Source organism: Ambystoma mexicanum, chromosome 1p (genome assembly GCF_040938575.1).
Source record: "Ambystoma mexicanum isolate Mex_15411 chromosome 1p, UKY_AmexF1_1, whole genome shotgun sequence".
NCBI classification, from domain to species: domain Eukaryota; kingdom Metazoa; phylum Chordata; class Amphibia; order Caudata; family Ambystomatidae; genus Ambystoma; species Ambystoma mexicanum.
In genome coordinates, this window is record NC_090921.1 from 1,065,920,086 (window position 1) to 1,065,939,036 (window position 18,951).

General features: G+C 42.9%; 1 protein-coding gene across 3 annotated transcripts in view; it reads left to right on the forward strand.

Moving 5' to 3' along the window:
* LOC138447993 (SLAM family member 8-like) overlaps positions 1-18,951 on the forward strand; it is a 656,143-nt gene that overhangs the window by 627,523 nt on the left and 9,669 nt on the right. The gene's annotated exons all lie outside the window — the stretch shown is intronic.

Below are 18,951 nucleotides of genomic sequence, written 5' to 3' on the forward strand. Positions count from 1 at the left end.
TTGCCCATCAGTTTGATCAAATTTCGAGGAACCATCAATAAAGAGAATCTCCCAAACTGCCAAAGCATTTCCTTCACCCTCAGGATCTCATCATAGAACTCTTCATAGTTCGAGCAATCATGTGTATGCTCGTCCTCTGCCAGTGGTTCAGCTACAAATGTGGCAGGGTTCACTGTTTTACATCTGACTATTTTAATCACCAGATGCAATATGACCACTTCGTAAACAGAAGCTCTTTGAGATATCAGTGTACCCTGGGTTTTTTCTAAAACAACAAATAATGCATGCTCCACAAACATTGTCATGGAACACACCATTACTATACTAGCCGACTTCTCAATAGCGAACACGGCGGCAGCCAGCGATTGTTCGCAAGGGAAGTGACCCCTCATTACTGGGTCCAAAATCCCACTGTAATATGCTAAAGACTTGTACCCCGACGTAGTCCTATGCGTGAGTACTGCTGTCATTACTGTCCAATTTGTGTGTGAAAATAAAAATAAAATAATTCCTCAGAATAATTAGGAATCCCTGGAACTGGAGCCATACAAATTTCCTTTTTCAATTAATCAAATCCTTCCTCCATGTCCATACAATCTTTTCTCGATTCTGCTGTGCCTTTTTCAGTGCCTGCAACAATGGCCTTGTGTATGAACTATAATCAAATACCCATGCTCTCACATAGTTGCACAGTCCCAAAAATGGTTGGATGTGCTTTATCGTGTGCGGTTTTGCAGTTTTCAAAATTGCCTAGCCCTTTCAGTTGTTACTTTTTTTCCTGCATGTGAGATTAACTGGCCTATGTATAACACCTCTTCTTGACAATACTGCAATTTCTCTTTATTGACTTTATATCCTTTCTCTGCTAGGATAATCATTTGTTGAACTGAGTCACGTCTGCCCTCTTCCTCTGATATGCTGCAGACCAAAGTATCATCTACGTATTGCAGCATGCCACTTGGCAAATCAATATTGCTTAAAGCCATCTGTAGGACTCTATTGAAAATCGATGGTGACTCACAGTACCCTTGGGGTAATCTTGTGCTTTTCAACTAAGTCTGATGAAATGTAAATGAAGTCATATCCTGAAAATCTTTATGCAACAGGATTGAGAAAAACACATTTTTCAAGTCAATCACTGTGAAATATCGCACCTCAACAGGGATACTACATATAATTGTCACCTGGTTAGGAACTAGAGGAAACTCAGCCTCTACAATCTGGTTAATTGGGCACATGTCTTGCATTAAATACCCCCCTTCGATTTTTTCACAGGGTACACTGCGCTATTGCATGGTGACTTTGACGTCACTAAAAGGCCTTGATCCATCATGGCGGATATTGTCTTAAAAATATCCTTGTCTGCCTCTCGAGACATGGCATACTGTCATGCTCGAGGTAAAATTGCTCCTGGCTTCAATTTAATCTGGACTTCTCCTACCTGCTTCAATAGGCCTACGTCATAGGGGGCTGTAGTCGATAAAGAAACTGGCACATTTGGCATGTCTTCATCCAAAATGTGGGACGATGCCGCACTATCATCATTTTCTGTGGGACCTCACGTCTTTCTGCTCTGACCCAATATGTAATGCTCATTTCAAGCACTACCACGTCATCAGATGGGTCATCTTTAAACAGGTCCTCATCAGTGACTTTCCTCAATCTGTAACCCTCTCTAATAGCAATTACAGTGCTCCATGATATGCCTTTGTCATGAAATCCCATAAGCATAGCTAAGACTCCTCGTACTACAGCTGCTTGCAGCTCCAAGGGAAATACTCATCCCCCCTCTTCGTCCATGGGAATCTCTGGCCTAAAGAGAAATTTGTCAGGTATTCTCACAATCTTACCCACTAAACCTGGCAACCATATCAACAAAATGCGCACTCCACAATGAAAGACTTCTGGTTCCAACGGTACTCCTCGTATGGCTATTTGTCCTGTAAATGTCATGATAATTTTGCCCACATTTAAATAATATATTCCTGGTGTTGAACACACTATGCCTTCATCAGCAAAAGAAACCGTCATATTCAACTTAGTCATTAAATCTCAACCCAGTATATTAATTGGTGTCTGCTTTGAATACAACGAAATAGACATATAGCATTCTCCTGTAAAGACTGGCAATTTTTCAGTAAAAGGAACTCTACTTGTAGCTCCTGTGAAAGCTTGAGCATTCATGGCATTTCCCAACATTAAAGATTTCCCCTCTCGTATACATGAGCGAGTTGCACCTGTGTCTACTTAAAAAGAAAATAATTTGCCTCCTATCGTGACGTCAACCCTTTGTTCCTCTTGAGGATTAGGCGCTATGGATAATACTGAACACATCAAGTCATCCAGTGAGCTGTCCTATTGTGGGTACAAACTTATTCCAGTGCCCGTGAAAGGATTCCCACCCTCGATGGTGACGCCCCCTATCCTCGGAGTTAGTAACTGTCCTGTGTTTTGGAGCTCTGCTGTATTTGCATGGGTGCATGCTGTGACTGCCCTTGTGGTGGATTCAATGGTGCTTGCTGTGACTGCAAAGCCTGTTGCGTTCTCGGCACTTGTTCCTGGTACACTGTTTGGTCTTGGGCAAATCAATCCCTATTCCGTGAGCTATGGGCAGAAGGACAAACTGCCCCCCTCTTGAGAATTGCCCATTCTGTACATACCCTTGGCTTCCACATGTTCTTGCTATGTGTCCTGTCATTCCACATGTCCAACATACAGGAGGAAGTCTTCGAATCTGCCCTCCCTGCATGCCCTGATTATTGTTCTGTATAGGTTGAAACCCACCCTGGTTATTCCTAATAAGTTTCCCTTACTATTCTGAAAGCCTCCTCTTCCGTGGAAGTTTCCCTTTCCTCAAGATACAAATCCATTCCCTCCTTGATCAAACTGCTGTTGGTTATTCCTTTTGGCGTACCTGCTAATGGCTGTATTTCTGGCCCTTCTCCACTAGTTAGCATTGCTCCTTCTATAGTATACTTTGATAGCTTTTTCTGTACCAACTTAGCCTCCTCAAGTTTCCTACCTTCTTCCTTCTTTTGGTTTTTCTCTTGCAATAATCGGCAATGATGCGCAATGGTCAACTGTATTTCTGGCCATGGTTTCACCTCCATACCCACAAGCTTCTTGAGCTGTCTCTGTACCTTATCTGGTATAATATATGATAGAATACAGGTATAGATTTTTCCCACGTCTCCCTGCGTTTTGAAGCTCCATTGCTCTTGGTAATTTTGAATGTAAATCAATGAATCTATCCCTTCCTGCATCTTTCGTGCCATTATAGCTCCCATGTCTGATACTGTACTCGAAACGCTTTCCAGACTGCCGCTATGCAAAACAGTGCTCCATCATGCGCTGTATTCTGTGCAGTGACACCTGCATATCCCGCTCTCAACCAAATGTCATCAGTTCTCTCTCAAAGTATAGCTGATAGAAGGCCCTTAATGTCCCCTATAGCTAGCGTGTTTCCTCCTGTCATTCTCTATAACTCATAGATCCATTTTCTGGCACCCGACGTCAAACTGGGGAGTTTACACCTTAAAATATCCTTACCCATCTGGGGCCAAGGAATATACTGTGGTCTGACCCCTCCTTTGTCTAACAACGGGAATTGCGAGATCCCAAAATCGCATTTGTCCCCCATTGCCTGCCTGTTCATAGCAGGGACAATGGTTCTGCACTGTCTTCTTCCCGGTAATGACCTTAACCTGCTCATATAAGGTGGCGAGTCTCCCCTCACACTACGAGATCACCCTTTAGGTCGATATAGCTGCGCCAGTGATTCTGGCGTCCTCGATTTAGGTAGGTCTAGATCTGACCATCTCACTTCCCTGTCGGAGAACACTCCTTGGGACCACATGCACTAATTCTCTCCTCCCCACGGAAGGTTTCTCTGTCTTCGTTCGACATATGCTGTCCCCAACTGGTGTGGCTTCCCTCTTTCTCATCTCTATTTAGGTTCAACCTGTCGAAAGACAAGTCTTTATGCTCGAGGTTAAATAAACCTTCTTCCTTCCCTCGCGGATGTGCATCTTCAAATCGATCATTTTTTCCCTTGGTTTTTTATTCACTTTTGGCCCTCATTTCATGATAGGCCTTGTCAATTTTTTCTCCTATAGCTCCTATGTCCTAATCATCCTCTAGGTCTATTTCAGACGGTCCTGGCAATGGTTCATGTGTCGGGAAGAATTCCTCTAGGTCCTCCCATGCTACTACTGGATTAGGCTCCATTAATTCCTTTTCTATATGATCGAGATTGCATGCCCTTTGCCTTCTCTTTCATTCTATTTCTTCATCAACTTCCCTTAGTTTCGTAGATTCTTCACTAGTCCTGTCTTCTTCCTATCTTTTCATCTCTCTTGTCTCGTTTGCTCTACGCACTTCTTCATCCTTGCATCTTTGAATTCTTTTATTTCTTCATTTCTGTTCTTCTTCCTCTCTTCTCTTTTCTAGCCTATCATGTTCTTCGATTGCTCTCTGCCTGTTATCATACTTCCTTTGTTCCTTACTTTTTCCTGTTTTTTCAACTGTTCATCTTGATACAGCTGTTCTCGCCTTTGTCTATTCTTTCTTTTAGCCTTGTCTTCTTTCAATTGCTTCTCGCATTCTTGATCTTTCCTATCCTGCTCAGCCTGATCTTCCTTCTGCCTTACTTCCTCGATGCTCTTTCCATCAAATTTGAGCAATATCTGACCACCCATCCATTTGTTCTGTATGAGCGCTGCCTCGTCAGTTTTGTCTTTCTCTCTTTTCCATCTCTCTATTTCTCTCTCTGTATCTAAAGACATAGCTGGTTTATCACTTCTCTCCTTGTCCCATTTCTCCCTGTCCCATGGGACTTTAGGGATTACATCCCTCTCTGGAGTCTTTTCCGGACTCTTGTCACTGCTACATGCAGGTGACTTATACGTTGGGTTGCCATACCCTGTTGCTGCCTTAAGCTCTCTTTAAGGATATACTCCTTCTTCTTTCGTACTATTGCCATTTACTTCAGGTGTGATAGGGGAGCAGAAGGCGCTTCATCCCCCTCTTTACACTGGTTAAGCATCCAATCCTCAGGAGATGTGTCTTCCCATTCCTCCTGGTACATCATCCAGTGCTCTAAGCTTGCTAGCCTTTTCACTGCACATGCTGCATGTAAATATGTCATCATATGCTGCAAAACTGCTTTAGACAGTGATCCCCCTTGTGGCCATGGCATGAAAATTTTATCTGCCGTGCCCTTAACCCATTCTGCACTGTACTGCTTCAACTTGGGTGCGTGATTTGGCAGCTGTCTGCACAAATGTATGAGTGGCGTAATATCATCCATCATGATTTTTTGTCACAATCAACTGTCACAGTTCACCGTTATTTCACACAGATAAATGATTTCCAGAAAAATAATACAATATGAGCGTGCACCAATCGTCGAAGCTCCAAGCCTCTATATCATGTTTTACTTCAACCTACTTATTCACTGAACATCACCAGTCACTAAATAATCAATTTTCTCAACGTTTTATCACAATTTATAGCTTCTCGTTCCCTCAATGTTTAATTCTTTCTTCACCACATACAACATATAACATCTACAGACAAACAGGACAAACTTGACAGACTGGCCGTCCCACATATACTTTCGTCAACGCTCCTCATGACTTCTCTGCCCCTAAAAATTACTCTGATGGAGTATGAGCGTCCTCTTTAACAATGCCTTGATTGTTTGTAGTCTAGATTTGTCCACTTGGACTGTAGGATGGGTTCCTTCTAAACGTCCTTAACTTAGGATTCTGGGCTCATTATATAGAACATTGCTTGTCTATATACCTTAAATTATGACGCTCTTCGTCTTAACTATGACGCTCATTGTCTTAAACTAAAAACAAAATAAAATACCCCAACCAACCCTCTGTAACTCTATCCGCATTTTATGACTTGTTATCACTCAATGCTCATTCAATTTGCCATCTCACTCAGCCTACTCACCATTCGCATTTTCGACTTCCAACTCTCGGGATCGTCTCCTCCTTAAAGCAGCCGCTTCAGCCTTTGGTTCGCTCAGCTTCTTAGAGAAGTCGGGAGGGCAATTTCCCTTGAAAACGAAGGACCCCTCCCAGCTGTACTTGCAAGATTTATTTTAAACTAACGGCCGCTATCTACAAGAAGCTTCACGTCCTTTCAGCTAAATGGCAGAGGACGTCTGATATTAGCGGGACCCCAAAGCTTACTAGATTGATGGATTTTTAACCATCAGCTCTGCTACCACGTAAACTGGGTTGTCGAACCCAGCCCTTTAAGACGAGGTAGCACTGCTTAGAAATGGATGGTGATGCAGAATTTACTCAAACATCAATAATAAAATGGACTCAGAAAGTTGTCAAAGTTCAAGTGTTTTAATGTCAATTATCTAAAACAGGGAGTACAACGGACATGATCTGATGTCGCACAAGCAATCTCAAACATAATAAGAAAAAAAGGCATTCTTATACTAAATATTTGTCATTACTGACGTAAATGTACGTGCCAAACTACAAAAAAACTACGAGAAACGGTAGTTGGCTGTTAGAGCAACATCTATGTATACATTCTATATTGCCGGGAAGGTGATTGGGTATCTAACATCAGATGGACATGCCCACCCCTAGTGCAGGTTATTACGAACATCATCAAATATATGACGTCCCAATTGGTTACATAAACTATAGGGCTCTCAATTACGTGTCCCACTATAATTGGTTGGCACCCTTGTACCCCTCTGTAATATTCCACATGCGCAAGCAGCATGCAGGCTGGCAGCCAGGTACTTGGTGGACTGGTCACACCCATAGCTTCCCACCAATTAGCCCAATATCCATCATCACTCTGCTGTCTACCAGTCAATTAGTCCTTTGAAGTTTGGCCTTGAATTTGTTCTTCGTGCTTGGGAATAAGAGGGAAATATAGGCACCCCTGCCTCCTACTTTCGATTCAGCTCAGTCCAGTGTCTATTTTCATCTGACCACGTGACTGCAGACCATGATTTTGAGCCTTTTGCTGTATTAAACTCTATTAAATGAACAACCTCTGACATCTTCAGTGTTTTTCCATCTCACCTCAGCGAGAGATTGTTCTTTTTACACGTTAATTGTAGCTTCTGCAAGAACATTCTTTTTTTTAAAAAAACTTTTATTTACAGAACATTAAAATCACATACATTAGAATATACTCCATGAGACATTCAAATTCCCAAAACAATCAAAATATTTAATAAAACAACTACGTACATTGCAAGATATAACCATATATAGCCCCCAACCGAATTCTCAACATCTCTCATTTACCGTCCCACAACCCCTATTTACACATGTACAACACCAAGTCTAGTATAACTGAAGAAATTGACCCCAGATTTTCTCAAATAAACCCCTTTTTCCTTCTCTGCTGTAAAGTGTCCTCTCCATTGCTGCCAAGTCTCACATTTCAGTCAACCACGTCTCAATATTCAGAGTTAATACAGACTTCCAGTTTCGCAAAACAATTTTCTTACCGATCATCGCCCCTCGGAACAACTACTTCTTCTGATTTTGAATAAGATCCTCCAGAGACTCATCACTCCCCAATATCACCATTTTGAAGTCCAAAGCAGGCAACCCCTCAATTACCTCATCACACACCCGACCAATCTCACCCCAGAGCAACCTCACCAACTTGCAGTCCCACAACATGTGCTCCAAAGTACCTGACACATGTATACACCTCGGACAATCCGAGCTCTCCGACATCCCCCTACTCATCATTTTCTCAGGTGTCCAAAAAAATCTGATTAAGAATCTTTATCTGCCTCGACCTCTCTGTAAGCCCAAAAGAACACATCTTAACATTTTCACACATCCGTCACCACAAGTCTTCAGAAATATCCGAACCAATTCTCCTACTCCACTCCTCTCTTAGCAAGTCATTACCAATATAATGCGACACAATTTCTTTATATACTCGACTGGCCAGGCCTCCTTCCCTTCCAATTGGCTTTCTAGTAAACAAACAGAAATCAATTCTCCGCTCAAAATCCACATTCCCACTTGCTCGTTTAAGCTTCACATAATTAGAGGTCTTAAAGTTCTCTATGTCAAAGCGTTGTTGCAATTCCCTCACTGTCATCCAAATACCGTTTTTAAACAGATCAGCCACCCAACGCACTCCACAAAAAAACCAATCCACCCAAAAAACCACATTACCATTTATCCTAATAGCAGGGTTAAACCATATCGACGCACCAGGTTCTTTAAATGCGTCTACACCCAAATATATGCATATATTTTTCCATTAACTCCTCAAGTTCTCAATTAGCGGGTCTTTTCCACAACTCCTTTTTGAAACAGAAGTCAAGATAGCTTGTGGAGTCAACGGCCCAACAAAGCTAGTTTCAGCCCCCACCCACACATCTTGCAAGTCTTCCATGAATGGAACCAAAAAATCCAACATGAAAGCCAAGTGATAGGCTCTGAAATTAGGAACCCCTAAACCGCCCTTATTTAGTGGCAGTTGCAATTTCCACAACTTTAGTTTCGGAGGCTTCCTATCCCACAAGAATTCTTGAAGCATCCTGTCCAAATCCTTCCAAAATGATGACGGCAACACTAAGGGAAGCATACTCAAAACATAATTAATTTTTGGGGCAGAGATCATCTTCAAGGCGTTCACCTTGCCCGACAGTGAGAGATTCAACAAACTCCATCTGTCCAGATCAATCCTCAACCCACTGCATACAGATTTCATATTTTTTCCGAAATCAAATCTCTAATCATAGGAGTCAACCATATCCCCAAATACAGCATTTTATCGGGACACCACAGAAATTCTAAGTCCACCATAAATCTCCTGTCCATAGAATGTGCTAAAGACATGACCTCCGATTTAATCCAATTGATCTTGAATCCAGAGCACAGCTGAAAATCCGCCATTATCTCCATAAGCGCCGGTACAGACCTTTCCAGATCGCCAAGAGCTAGTAGCATGTCGTCCGCAAACAGCCATATCTTTTGTTTCAAACCCCAGCTTGTAAGTCCCACCACCTCATCAGCCGCCCTAATAGTCTCAGCCAATGGTTCTAGGGCAATCACAAATAATAACAGCGACAAAGGACACCCTTGTCTAGTCCCTCTCTCCAGCTCAAACTTCCCAGATCGCATACCATTAATGTTAACCTCAGCAGTCGGAACAACGTACAACAGCCTAATCCAAGAAACAAATTTCTCACCGAAACCCATCCTGGACAAAATTGAAAAGAGAAAATTCCAATTTACTCTGTCAAAAGCTTTCTCAGCATCCAATGACAATATAGCACAATCTCCCTGTCGATCCTCCGCTTTGGAAATAGTATTCAAGATTTTCCTAATATTACTAGAGATCTTCCTACCTTTTACAAAGCTTGATTGGTTAATATGAATCAGTGACGGGAGCAAATTTTTAATACGAATCGCCAATATCTATGCCAGAATTTTGTTATCAACATTTATAAGACTAATAGGTCTATAACTCGCAGGTAGAGTATCATCCTTTCCTTTCTTCAGAAAGACAGAAATCATGTCATGCCTAGTAGAATCTGGTAAAACACCATTAATCAACGACTCCAAATATATGTCTCTCAAAAGGCGAAGTGCAGATTGCAGTAGTAACCTATAAAATTCAACTGGAAACCCATCAGGACCAGGGGCTTTCCCCACATTTAGTTTTCCAATAGCTTTCTCAATTTCCTCAACTGTAACATCCACATCCAGCAACTTTGAATCATGTTCACCAATCTTCGAGAGATCCAATCTATCCAACAAAACTTCGCCCCTTCCAGTCACTTCAGGTTCATTTTTGTATAGATTCACATAAAATTCTTGAAAAACCTTATTTATCTCACCCAGATGATACATCATTTTGTCATTCCCATCCCGAATCGCCGGTATGGCTCTCTCAGCATCCCTCTTCCTCAACCTATAAGCCAACCATCTACCACACTTCTCACCCTTTTCATAGTAAGCACATTTGAGAAATAAGTTACTACATTCAATACGTTCATCTATCAATGACTTCAGCTCTCTCTTCGTCCTTTTCAGTTCTGCCACCGCTTCAGCACCTACCGGGTCAGCCATAACTTTTTTGGATAACTCACTCAACTTTTTCCCCAGTAACGCCTCCTTGTCATCAGCCTGCCTTCGCAGTCCACTAGAAACAGCAATCAAGTGCCCTCTCATTGTACACTTCAGCGCTTCCCAAACTATACCAGGACGAACTTCTCCCGTATGATTGCATGTCACAAAACAATCTATCTCCTTTCGCAATGTATCCACCACATCATCTTTGCACAATAAGGCGACATTCATCCTCCAGAAAATAGCCTTCTTTAAGGAATACCTCAACTGCAACTGCAGAGTCACATGTGCATGATCAGATAATATACTGCCAATTTCGCTCGTTTTATAAGATTCTGTCATCTTGCCAGCTGTTAAAAACATGTCCAGCCTAGAATATACCGAATGCGCTCCTGAAAAAAAACTATATTCTCGAGAGGTCGGATGCTCCATCTTCCAACCATCCTTTAGATCATGTTCCAAAAGTAAATCATCCAAAGCCAAGTGTTGCCTGTCAACTCCCCCCTTAGCTGATATCCCACTCCTGTCCATATTTGAGTTCAATACAATATTAAAGTCACCACCCAAGACAATTTCCCGTGACCCCATGTCTTGTAAGGCCTGCGCCACTTTCCTAAAGAAAGATCCGTCATCCACAGACGGCGCATAAATATTACAGATAGATACCAATTGGCCCTGTACATCTATCAACAGAGTCACCATCCGCCCTTCTCTATCTAACACCTCTTTCAAAATCTTAATAGGTGTGTTCTTTCTAATCAAGATCACAACCCCTCTTGATCTCGTATTGAACGAAGCACCATAAACCTTCCCTACCCAACCTTTCCTCAGCGTTTTAATCTCATCTTTCATCAAATGTGTCTCCTGCAAGCAATATATATCTGCCTTTAGCTCATCCTAATAATGCAATACTTTCATCCTCTTTTTCACATTATTCAATCCATTTACATTCCATGTCACAAGCCTCAGATCATCACTCATCTTCGTCACACCAATTCTATCCCAACACAAATTCAAATACTCAACTAGTAAATCAAAATGACCTGGTAAACTATGTACACCCACACCATATATACCCAACCCACCCCCGCTAAAACAGATGCAGAAAGCAAACCACAATGCAATGTAACAATTCAAAAAATACATTCTAGAGCCTCAGTGTCCCGGCCCACCCCCCAATCATATCCAACTCCCATTTGAAACCTTAAAATTAAGCAATATTACTCTAAAACCCCCCACCCTCCTCCACTGAAGCACACCCCCCTTATAGCCCCCAATTCCAAGTAAATCGACTATCGCCACAGACCCCCACAAATGTTCAAATACACCGCATTCAATTTGAATATTCAGAACCATACAACAATTTCCCTTTCCAATCTACTGCAGTATATGTCCCACCACTAACCCACCTCTCACACATTTTAACTGCTCAATTTTCAAGATAAAGTGAAATAGCTGCTCCAAGTAAACCACATACCACAGTTTCAAGTCCTCATCACTTCTCAAGAATAAACACACCATTAACCTCAATGCACCTAATGAACACATCCTTGTGAGTTGTTTCACGCTGTAGATAGGCCACATATCTGTCCCAGACACCCCATTACTTGATCTGCAGGAAACAAGAATCATCAAAATTAGTAGCCAGACCACCCCCTCACGACCTCCCAACCCATCCGAATTCAAATGCAGAGCAGCTACAAGTCCATATGGCCAAGACATACTCAAACCCAAACTTGGAAATACATTTTAGAATTCATGCCGAACGAACAAAAGTATATCAAGCACACTACTGGCAGTACCATCCGCAGAAGGCACACTTTAAAGTCTTAATAACCCGTGGAGGCGGACACAAAAAAGGTGCATAAAACAACTGCTGCATCCATTTCCAAAAATACACGGGACAAAAATACTCCTACTAATTGACCATGGAAGTTACATAAACTTTAGTAACACACCCAGCATTAAAAATTTGGAAACACGGTAACTCGATAAATAAAAAAAAATTTAAAAAAAAACATGGACCAAGTTATGAGCAGTGAAGAAAAACGACATTCAGAGGCAAGGGGAAGAAACATGTCGTGTGGAAACCAAACGACAAGGTGCAGAACAGTCTGCAGAAGAGCCAATCTAGATCCATTATCGCATTACTGATTAAATCCTCAATGTCATCCCTTCGCAATCTCTGACATTTTCCGACTGAATTCCCATCAGCATGTAATACAAACGACAACTGTTCGTGTTGGAGTGCAGTACAGAGCAAAAGGGATTAACGAACGCTGAGGGGTATTGTTTTATTTTAACCACTGACCCAAAATAACGCTTCCCCGGTACCCCTCTGTCCGAATTAAAATATTTCTTTGTGAAGTTATGCATCAGAGAATAAGATACTGCATTTTCAGGCAAAAATACTGAGCATTATTTGGAAATTTGACCGGTAATTGTGTGGTGTTGCGCAGCGCCACTGTGCAGGTGGCTGCATCTGCCCTCATAGATACATGCGTAAAATTATTTGCATGTGACCCCAACTCCTCTGCTCTCCATTATGTCACTGATCCTAAAGCACAGTGGGATTATCGCACGGTCTCCGCCAGATCCGCTACACATGTTAGATTAGAGTTAGGAGCAAACTAACAAACCCTGTGTTCGTTGCACGTAAAGATCACAAGGGTCCGGTGAAGATGCGGTAGCTGCATGCAAACTCCAGAGTCTCCACCCCACTTACTTCCATTATCGAAATCACCTGCCGTGTCTGCCAGGTCTGTTCGCAATCATATAATATGCCTCCCGTATTTAGAAAACAAACGCCGCAGTGTATGACGTGCTGCACGTCCAAGGGCTCCACGTGACTTCGCTCACCAGGCAGGTCCTTTCCTCTATCAGCATTCGCTCTACAGCCACGAAACAGAGCAGGTAAAATGCACGAGCAGAAATGGCATCATTTTAAAAAGTCAAAACCACATCATGAATATCTTAAAAAACACACAAAACCAAAAATAAATCCTACAAATGTGGGAATAAGGGAGGTATGCAAACAGTATTTTCAAACATCTCTGTTAAGTAGAGGCTCCAGCCAGATCAAAGCGTCTTTCGAATCTGAAGTAATCTTTTCACCTCCTGGCAGTGCAACAGTCGGTATATTATTTCTGTTTAGGAAAGCTTTCACTCCCACAAGTTTAGCCAGATCCTTAAAGACTCCTTTGGGTAATCGGGGTAAACAGAAATCTGCTTCCCCCCGTAGATGACATCACCCTTCTTCCTTGCATTCCTGAGGACATCCTCTTTAATCCTGGTACAAACAAAGGAAAGAAGAATCTGCCTGGCATTAGGATTGCCCTTTCTGCCAACCCTGTAAACATTGTCAATGTCACCTTGAGAAATTCGATCACATCCAAATGAGGATTTCAATATGTCCAACATCAGCTGCAATAAATCCTCAGTGTTATCTTCCTCTACACCAACCAGTCTCAAGTTATTGTTTCTGATCTTCAAGTCCAACTCCAAGTGCTTATCTCTCCCCTTCTGTACTTCTTCCTTCAAGCTGTTATACGCTCTGAAGCTGCCAGCTATCTCTCCAGATATTGATGCTGATTCACTTACTAAGGCAGAAACTCTGCAATCTAGCTGGGAAACCTTCAGGGACATATCCTCCATAGTAGACTCAACATCCCCCACATCCTGAACAACTTTCCCAACATCTTCAGTAACAGTGAATATATATCCTGGGTACTGGGTGTTTCCCCCATCTCAGAAGCTGGTTTTGATTTCTTGGGGATAGGATTGTCCGCCTTTTCAATTTTCTTTTTAGAGTTCATAATCCAATTATTATCAATACAAGGGGAGAGGGCCATGAGCTACAGGATTATGCTGCTGCCTCTGCTGCCTCTGCTGCCTACATTCCGGAATTCCCTGCAAGAACATTCTGACTCGTGGCAGCCTTGGCTACTTGGTATTGGGCCGACCAAACCTTTCCTTGATTCACCTCCATGGTTAAGCTTTCAATTTCTAACAGCGATACACTAAGAAAACCTTTCTGCTCACGTTGTCCAGCTCTGCTGCAGTGCATTATGGAATATCTATAGTCCAAATATTCCTATACATATACATTGGTGCATTTCTGCAATCTATTCACTATATAGCAGCCTTCAAAAATACTTTATCTGCTTGCGTTACTGCGACTGTACAATTGTAAAACAAGTTAATATCGTCTTCATTATTTTTCATAGCATGAGCATCTTCATCCCAAACCCGAAATGTTGCTCATCTTTAACATCTCTTCTTAGGTGCCTATGGATCATCTATATTCTCCCGTCTCTGCATATCTCCTGGGTGCTTTAGTTTTGCTCCTTTATAACGTTAACAATCTGCAATTTCACTCATCTTTACCACTTCCTTGGGGATTTCATTCAGATGGCCATCATATTGTCGTGAACGCATATATGGCTTTCTTAATGGGAACCTTGTTTCCATGATCCTTTTCGGTATTGGTATTCTTACTGGTACTGCACGTGTCTCACACTCTGGCTCCCAACATATAGGCAGCATGGGGGAGGAGCTTTGGGTGGGGGGTACCTGGCTCCACCTTTACAGTGTGGATCCGTTTGATTTGTTCCTTGTTCAGATTCTCTTTGGCGGCATCCAGCTCTGTGTCAGGGAATTTTGTTGTCCTTGGTAGTAGGATGCTTTTGGGTATTGAGGTTACAGAGGCAGTAGCCCGCCAGTAGGTCCTTGTGTGGTTTGGATGATTTAGAGTCTTATCCTCTTGTGCTGTGATAGCTGGATGCCCTGTATGGGTGGCTGTCCAATTAGTGGGTTAGGTGCTGGTGTTCATCTATCTATGGATGGACGGTCTAAGCTGGGTGCTGGCTTGGATACTACGGGTTGGAAGAGGGTAGCACAGTTGGATATGGGAAGTAGACAACGGGTTCCTAGTTAACTTGGGCAGTGACCTGGCTATTGTTACTTGCTTTCAGTGATTGCTGGGTGTTCCTGGGTAAAGGGAGGGCCTAGGATTTGCAGATGGCAGACAATGGGACAACACACCTAGACTTGAGATTTATAGATAGTGGGAGAAAAGGCCTATGTTTCACCAAATGATAGACAGTGAGCAAGCACACCTAGATTTGAGATTCCTAGATAGTGGGAGAAAAGACCTAGGTTTCACAAAATGGTAGACAATGAAAAAACACACCTAGATTTGAGATTCCTAGATAGTGGGATAAAAGGCTTAGGTTTCACAAAATGGTAGACAGTGAGCGAGCACACCTATATTTGTGATTCCTAGATAGTGGGAGAAAGGTCTATGTTTCACAAAATGGTAGACAATGAGAAAATATACCTAGATTTGAGAGTCCTAGATAGTGTGAGAAAGGGCCTAGGTTTCACAAAATGGTAGACAATGAGAAAACACACCTAGATTTGAGGTTCCTATATAGTGGCAGAAAGGCCTTGGTTTCACCATACAATAGACACTTCAATGTAAGCATGTGCATTGGGTTCAGACTGGATTCCCCAGGGTGTCCTGGGTGTGGATGTTTAGTGGTTGAAGTACCTATTGCAGGAGGTAGTGGTTTTGGATGGGGTGAACGTTAATGTAGTAATTCCTACCAGTAGTGCTCCCTACCTTGTCTGTTGATGCTGGTTGACGGCTGTCTGGTCCTCTTTTGGTACATGTGGATACCATCCGAAGCTGCTTATGCTGTTCGTGGGTGGAATTATGCCTCGGCAAACACCCAGATGAGTCGAGGTGGGAGAAAGGGAGCTTTTTGGCAGCTGCTTGGGGAATAAGCAGGGTTTGCCAGTCCAGCTGGGTATAAGGTGCCAAGCACTGCTTTATCTGTTGCTTGAGCTCAGCGTGGGGAGGGGTCTGGGCAGATGGGGCAGGTGCTACAGTGGGTTCTCAGGTAGAATATGTGGGCAGGTTTGGGTTAGGTGGCTGAAATTGGCGATTGTACTTTTTAGTGGGTGGCAGCCTGCTTCCCTTGCAGGCACCACCTGCAGCTGCCTGTAGGGGCTGCCCTTTACCTTGGGGCCATTAGCCGCAGGGGCTGCAACAGGCAGAGGGCTGCCCTAGCACTATAAATCTTATGAGAACCTTTGGCCAATCATGGAAGGGGGTGGGATGTGAGGTGGTCGGAAAGGAGAAAACACACAGGGTGCGACCAGGAGGGAACGGGTGAGCACACGAGGGCCGGGGGACCACATTTACTCAAAGGATGCACAAAATGGATGGGGAACACCTAAGGCATGACACTCTGTGCTGTGGCCTGTAGGTGCTGCCCACCCTAGTCCTTATTCAGGGCGAGTCCTTTGGAACTCGGCTGCAGAGACCATCAGTGTTTGAAGGCTGCAAGAACACCAATCAGCCAGCACAGGGTGGGAAGGGAGGTTGGCTGGGAGAGGAAAGCAGTGAGGGCGCGGCGGGGAAGTGAGGAGGGAAGCAGGCGCAGAGTGCGCAGGTGGGCCAACTAATAAAGGAATATGTATTAAATGGCAAGTGCAAAATGGAAACGGATTTTGTTTGCAAACAAACGAAAATGGGGTCGCTGTGGCCTTAAGGTGCTGCTCACCAGGGCAAGTCCTTTAGAACTTGGCTGCAGAGGCCTTCGATGTTTGGAGGCCGCAAGAACACCAATCAGCTGGCAAAGGGCAGGAAGCGATGTGGGCTGGGAGATGGAAGCTGTAAGGAGGGGCAGAGGGGAGGGAAGCAGGCACCGAGTGTGCAGGTGGGCCAACTAATACCATGGGCAGGCATGGTCCTTTTGTTAAATTTCAAACCTGCCTGGGCAGTTGTGAGGAATTTTCTGAATTTAGGCAGGGCCTGTTAACAGTACAAAAATTCACCTAGGGTGTCACAGGGAATTGACTGTGGTTGTGTCCACACTGCCGGTAGCCATGGAATGCAGCATTTCGAAAAATCTATGAGCTCTACCAGTTCTTAGAGTCTGAAGATTGCCTAATGATAATTCCAAAAGGAGATTCCAAGGGTTATACTATAGCAATAATACCTGATCAAGTGGACCTGATCGGGTGTTATTGCTATTAGCACCCTGGGTTTTAAATCCTGAAACCCGGGTGCTAAGAGCGGCGGCTTGTTCATTAAAGCAAAATGTTTACTTAAGATGGTCGCCATGGATCTGGAAGGCAGGGCTCCACACAGAGCCCCTCTTCCATTTCCATGGTGGCCAGCAGGGATACAGAGCGGCAGCAGTAGTGGTAAGTGGGGCTGGCGCGTAGGAAAGCATCAGAGATCGGAGGGTAGTGTTGGTGGGAAGATGGCGAGGCACGGTAAGCAGTCATTAGGCTGCTCAGAACGCATGCTGAGATCGTGGGAGTCAGCCCGCAATCCGAGAAACCTGACTGGTTAACTCTCCTGCCCCGGGTGCTAATATGGAATGTTTGGAGTGAACTTGGGTTGAGTGTTTCATGTATGTCCATTGTTGCCTGTGTCTCAGGGCCGATGGACCGTGGATGTTACTGCCAAGTCAAAACTAAGTTGTAACCTGAAGGTGTCAATAAAACAAGTGAACCTGAAAGGTCATTAGCTACATGCCATACAGTGTGACGCATACAGTGTGATGCAGTTATTTTACTCAGGGGTCACTCAGGTTTTGCCCGGTCTGTCATCATAGTCGTGACCTGGTGGAGTGCACAGAAACCTGGACTGAAGGCCTTTAATGATGTTGCTGTGCTTGAGGGTCTTCTAGTTAAAGAAAACATGTTGCATTTTATTACAATGACAGATTAATGGCTCTCTGCTCTTACAAATGGTATTTAAGAATATTGCACTCTTTTGAGGGTCGGATTAAATTAAGGCTCAGCTGCTGAATTGAATTTATTGAGCTCAAAAAAGAGGAGATTTGACATAAAAGTGACTGTCTCTCCAGAAATGCGTTTTGACCTTCCATTACTAAAAATTCAAAGGCATACTTAAGAAATCTGTGTTAGAACAGAAATACCAGTATCTTCAATTGTGGTTATGGCCAACTCCCTTCCGTCCCTCTTTTATTGGATCAAACTTTGGAGTTTGATCAGATAGGTCACATAGGTGTGTTCTGGATGGGTTATATCAAACTTAGTACAGTTAGCTGTTCTTTGTTTTTTTACTCAAGAATTGTGCCTTTTGTCTGAACCCACATATCTCTCAAGGAAAGATATCAATCTTTGTAAAGTCACACACTAGTCTTGCTCTATAAAGAAAATGTGTGAAGCTTCTATTAAAGGCTTAGTGGCAAAACCATTACCTGGAGTTGAGAAATGGTTCAGGCTTTGAGAATCATGTTAACACAATAGAACCAAATAATCTCACTTATACAAAGTTTTGATTCCGTGCTAAGTATAGTTAGACCCTAATCTACACTTTGTAAAAGTGAGATTATTTTTGACACAACCAGTCTAACCAGTTTGACCCACATCACTATGGAACACTGGATTCAGTAGTACATTTGCTTTGCCATACATATTTAATTGTATGCAAAAGATGGCTAATCTAGAAGAGCAGTAAAGCAAGAACATTGACTACTGCACTATGCTTTTGTAATGGCTCTAATGACCCTTAGGGGTTGCACACGTTTTGTATCAAACTTGGAATGTGTGGATGAAAAACATATCCCATGAGTAATACTCATTTTACTAGTATGGCTTCATTATTAACATTGGTTTGCTTGAGATCTTCAATGAGAGGGAGTTTGTATTCACGTTATATGGAACATTATATCAATGCTTACTCAATGATTCATCTATAGTTTAAAGCAACTACCATTTTTCAGTGTTATACTGAAGTTGTCTGCCTCTATACAACTGCATTATTTCGGTCTATTTATCAGTCTAAAAAATAAGCATGTGTGTTCTTTAA